This window comes from Gossypium hirsutum, chromosome D08, assembly GCF_007990345.1.
Source record: "Gossypium hirsutum isolate 1008001.06 chromosome D08, Gossypium_hirsutum_v2.1, whole genome shotgun sequence".
Lineage (NCBI taxonomy): Eukaryota > Viridiplantae > Streptophyta > Magnoliopsida > Malvales > Malvaceae > Gossypium > Gossypium hirsutum.
The window spans coordinates 41423963-41430150 of record NC_053444.1 but is presented as its reverse complement, the minus strand read 5'-3'; positions in this window follow the sequence as shown (position 1 = coordinate 41430150).

The window sequence follows — 6188 nt, the reverse complement described above, 5'->3', positions numbered from 1 at the left end:
TTAAGGTTTTAATCTATTTAATTGAGTGTGTAGGATGTGTATTTAACAGCCTGATAGCATTAGGAATAACACCCGAGTGTAGCACAAGCTTTTCAAGATGCAATACGAGAAGCTGGAACTCCTAACTTGGAAATAAATATATATAAATTAAGTGTGGTACTACAAACGAACAAGTCAAATTGTAATACAGAAGTGTTACAACAGAACACCGAGTATTTCGAGGATCGTACCCAAAATGTCACACCCCAAAATTGAGCCTAGAAGTTTTGAGGGTAAATTAGGAATTTTATCTTGAAATGGGTTCAAAAATTTTGAATTGCAATAACCCAAAATTATTTTTATCTATGGCATTTTGAAAATTAAAACAATTTTTGAAAATAATGTTTAAAAGACTTTCAATTTTAAAATAAGGATTATTTTGTAAAAAGGTTCAAATTAGGAGTAGTTATAAAGCAATTAACCAAAGTTTTAAAATACCCAATTTTCCCCCTCCATCTATATTAGTCACGTTCACTTCTTCTTCTTCTTCTTTTGTGGTCTTATCCCTTGCTTTTCAAAAGCTCTTCTCAGTCAATTTTGATTCCTAAACTTTATCCCTTTGATTTCTATCATCACCCAATCATTAAAACTCCATAGAACTTCAAGAAAAACATCCAAAACACCATAGCTTTTGTCATCTCCCAAGCTTGTGTGTTTTCTAGGTTTTCAACCAAAAGCTCATTTTTCTTCCACCGAAGGTAACAAATAATTTTTCTATTTGTTTTTAATATTATCTAGTCTTTTAAGTAGAGTTTTTAACCATTAAACTGCATGTTTCAAATAAAAGTTGAAAATTGGGTCGGTAATGGTGGATTTTGGGATTTTGAATAAAAATGTGGTTTCAAAGTGTTATTTAATTATTTTTGACATGATTAGAAGGTTTCTAATCTTACTTTAAAGTTTCATTGAAGATTTCCAATGTTTTAATGCATTTTCGTAAAAATTGTCATAAACATGTCAAAAATTTTGATTACATGAATTAGGTAGTTTTGAGTAGTTTAAAGGTTGAGAATCTGTCATAGGTGAATAATTAGATAAACGGAATCATTTCTAGGCAAAAATATTAAGTATAGACCAAGATAATTCAAATTCAAGTTTTTTATGTCGAAGGTTTCGATTACAAGAGAATTTAGCTTATGCTTGTGTTTTGATTGTTTGAAGTGAGTCTTTGGTTGATTTTTGATTGTTCATATTGTGTAGTTATTATATTTGAAGCATCAAAATTGTTGGAGCCTTCTACGAGCAAGGCGAAAGGCAAATAAAAGCTAGTTTAAGCTTTTGGCAATTAGGCGAAAGCGTGATCAGTAAATGTTTGGAATCACTACTTGTAGACACGATTCATAGTATTAATTACAATTTTAGGAATTGCCTAAACCCCTATCCTAAGTTCCAAGTGTAAGCTTTCTCTTTCTCTTACTTTATTTTGGAAAATTATGTGATTATGTGAATAATTGTAGATTGATTATTATGATGCGATATTGTGATATGAGACATATGTGATGACTATTGTGAATTTTGTTGTGTTGTGGGCATGATATACATACCAAATAATAGTGATAAAGATATGCTAATAATGCAAATATGTAGTGGAAGTAAGCGATATTTCAGAAAGTACATATGTGTTGAATTGTAGAATGTGATATTATTATTTCAAGTAATATGTGAGAATACTTGCATGTGATGCATGATGTACTAATTTTAATGAACACAGTGTGGTTGGATATGTGATAGCTCAATGAGCATTATTGTGGCACTTAAAGTGTAAATAAATGAGAATCCAATAAGTGTGTAATGTGTAAGAGACTGGCATGCGAATTGATGAATATGAACAGAGATGATGTGCATTAAATCAGTAATTAAAATTGTGTAATTATGGATATTTTGACCTTGTGATCCTTTGAAACCGTTGGATATAGTTGGCATGCCATAAGATTGTGGGTTCTCACATATATGTATTGTGTTTTTGGGCATTGAGGCCCTAGGATAGGTTGGAGAGATAAAAGAATGTGAGCTAAGCTCCATTCAATGGGACATGTTTGGTGTGTTGGAGAGCGTTAGCTTTATGCTTCACTTTTTGGGGTATGTTCGACTCTATGAGTCAATTGGTCTGTTGGAGATCCGTGTATCTGATATGTAGTGATAGAGCCCACTTTATGTTTCATAGCCTTAAGTGTCAATTTATCATTTAAATATGATCTTATATATTGTGATAATACGATAAGAGATGGATGCTTATAATTGTGAATAATATGGTAAATCAGTTTATTTAAGTTTCACGAATATGTTAGTATGTTCTCATAGTAAATTGCATATGTAATTTTAGTTTGGGTTGTTATCATTTAACTTGTGAATGCATGTGAACTTATAAGCTAGACTTGTGAATTATTAAAGCATGTATACGTTGTTTAGTCTTGATGAATTATTGTTAAATGAATTGTATATATAAGCGAGTTGAGTGTAATTGCATGTAAGAGTATATGTTAGTTTTATAATTTAATGAAACGTGAATATGTTATTTTGACTTTGCTAGAATATGGTTGTGAACATGTTGTAGTATGCTCTTTTTTAACCTTTGATATTGTGTATACTTTGTGGCTACTCCGACATTCACTGAGCTTGTTTAAGCTCACCCATTCTCTCTAACCATTGCAGATATTAGCATTTGCGGTGTGAACGGTGCGAGGATACCAAGGAAGTGGTCCAAGTTAGGCTTTAGTATTTGCGTAGGTGGTATTAATATTATTCTTTGAACTATGAGGATAAAGCAATGTGGTTAGACTTTGATCTATTATTATTGCGGTCCTCATGATATTCTATGAGTTTAGTTTTCTAGCACTTTTGATGAATGTCATAATTATTTCATTGGTATTGTTTTGGTTTGAATATTTGTTATGTTGAAGTGCCATAAACTGTATGTATGGTCAATGGACGTTGAATAATGTGGTAGAACTATTGCATGATATTGCCATGATGTTTTGGATAATTTGTAGCTTAATTATTCCTAGGAACTATAGGCTTGGACCTTTGTGTACTGATTCTTGCTCAGACATGTTTTCAATGTTTGAAACTATTATTATGGTCGTTTTATGGTAATAGTTACACGTTGAATAGTTATTAGTTAGAATGGATTATATGCCTTGAACTATTGTATTTTTGTTGTCTGGAGCAGAGGTACCGATATTGGGGTTTTAAAAATAATATTTCCATGATTTTCAAAAGTGCAGGAAGTCAGTAGTGTAAATTGGTATCGATACTATATCACAAGTATCGATACTCGGGGTAATAAAACCAATACTTTTTGAAATATACCGATATTTTCTGGGGTTTTGATTTTAGACAAGAAACATAATACTAATTTGGTACCGATTTTCTAGGTGGTATCGATATCAACCAAGAGAATTATCAATACCTTTGATTCAGTATCGATACCTACGTGATTTGTTTTGAACTTTTGCTATGTGGTTCCTATGCATGTCTAATTATATTTATAAGACCATTTCATGTGTGTTAGCATGTATTAATGATAATTAGGAGTATGTTTAACTTAATACTCGTGTAAATGCTAAAATGGAAGAAATTTCTTTAATAACGAGCTCATTTGTACTGTGTATGATGTGAGACGGTGTTGTGGCATCCTGATAGTCGGGCTTAGCGACCGAGCCGAGTTTAGGGTGTTACACAAAGGTTGCATATTAGAGAAATTTATTATTAAATTAATTGCTAAAAATAATTACTAATCTAATCGAGTTACAAGTTAGTAGTGTGAATCTAAACTAAAAGATTAATTAAACTAATTAAATTAATTACCCTAAATTAACCTAATAGAATTTCTTATTCCTAGTGTCAACGATGCAAGCTTGCAGCCTCTGATTGATTAAATCCCTAATTATCAATTAAGTCATTAATTACCCTCAACTGAGTTGTTTATCACCCTTAGTTAAGAATACCCTCGCGGTCTTATCTTCACAAAAGATTACCACCTAAGTCGCCCTCTCAGACTCTTCTTAGGCATACAAATACCCTCTCGATCTCATAACTTGGCACAAGTTATACTCGATAGGATACCCTCCTAGTCTCACCTGTTTAGAGATTCTAATATGGGCATCATTCCCTAATATACTAAGCACTCTTGAATAAACACCCAATTTTAAGTAAATAATTGCTTAATTAATAGATCAGATCCATAACCAAAACATGCAAGATATAAAATATGCACATGATTTTATTCCAATATTCACACAAACATTAGATCATCAGGCTAACGAAATATAAACAATGGAATAAAAGAAAGAGATAAGGAATTTGCTCATTGTTAAATCATTGAAGCGCTGCTTCGAAACAATCTCCACTCGCAAATGTCTTCACATCGGAATAGAAAAATTATGACTAAGCGAACATAAAAATAAACTAAAACTAAGAACTAAATAAAATAAAACTGTCTAGGTCTAGGTCTAACCCCCCTCTGTTAGGGTTACAATGGACTCCTTATATAGGCTAAATTAGGGTTACTTGATGCTCACACATCTCTAAATACACTTAAAGTTTAATTAATACAAGAGATAAAAAAGCTGTCAAATCATGGTTGCTTATATAAGAATTTGTCAGCATTACGTCATAACTTTGTGCGCAAGAAATTTTTGGCTATGTAGAAGTTGTGTCGCGACACAGCCTACCCTGTTTTGCAACACACACCTTATTTCGAATCAGGATTTCATTTTTGGCTTCAAAGTTCGGTGTCGCGACACAGTTGTCATCCTTTATGTTTGGGGGCCTAAAATGGAATCCTATACACTCAAGTAACCTATTAATCATTCTCGAGGCCCGAGTTAGCCTCACGGGTCATCAAAACACTAAAAAGTGCGTAAAAATGGTTATTTTGCAATAAAATGAATTTAAGCTAAGAAATGTGCAAACACAATAAAAGATATTAAAATGCCTAGAACAAGCTCTTTAAGTGCCGAAAAGTACATAAATTGCAACTATGATTTGTGGCAGGTTAGTTACAAAACTTATTAAATGGTTTAAAGAGCTTTGAAATTTTATTTTAGAATAATTGTCCATTTTGAGTCCAAATTCAAGGAAATAAGCTTTCAAGATCTGATTTTTATATTTCTTTGTAATTAGGTCACTTGATTACTCAAATAAGTTTGTTTCATTATTTGAAAGTTGTTGGAAAAGTTCAAGTTGGTTAAAATTGAGTTTTTCAAATTTTGACTTATTTAATGGCCATTTTTAAAGAAAAAATGAGTTTCTAAAGATTTAAAGTTAAGCTTTATTTGACCCATGGATATAGTGTACATTTTAGCATATTTATTATCAATAGATAAACCTATGTTGTATATAGGTGCATTTGTATGTAAGCATGTTTGAAATATGTGAAGCCTTTACTAAGTGTGTTTGTCTTATTTGAAAATTTTTTGATCACTTAGTATTTTGGTTTAAGATGTTTTTTTCTCACAAAAAAAAAAAGAAGAAGAGGTCACCAAGTAATTCTTTGATTCAAGCATGTTATGTTTTGAAAATGACCAAATGATTTAGAAGGAGCTTTCTTAAAATGCAAATTTCTCTTAAATTTTTGTCATATCAAAAAGGGGGAGATTGTTAGCATTGATGTACCAAGCTTTTGATATAACAACATTTAAGACAAAATTTATTTGTATTATATTTCTTAAACCATTTGGTGAAAATATAGTTGAAAATTTTATCAAACACTTGCAAAGCATTTTCAAAGGCTTGCAATATATTAAAAAAACATGTTTTAAATGTGTTTTAATTTATCTAAATATTCTTGGGTTAATAACAAAGTTTTCTAAGGTATTTAAAATACTTTTAAGGGACTTTGGCATGCAAGTCTCGAGACATGAAAATTTTAATGCAAAATTCTATTTTAAAGACTTTGGTATCAAGACAAAGTGAGTCTTGTCTCAAGGTAACAGACATGTCTCGAGACATAAGCATGTTTTTCTCACGACAGACAAACATCAAAGCTAAGGGTTGCTTTAGGGGAGCCATGTCTTGAGACATTTGAGTAATTGTCTCGAGAGACTACGACCAGGTGCCTTGAAACATACCAGTATTATCTTGAGACGCTGCCTACCAACAACTATGTAACAATCATATTTTCCTTCTTGTCTTGAGACAATGGGTTT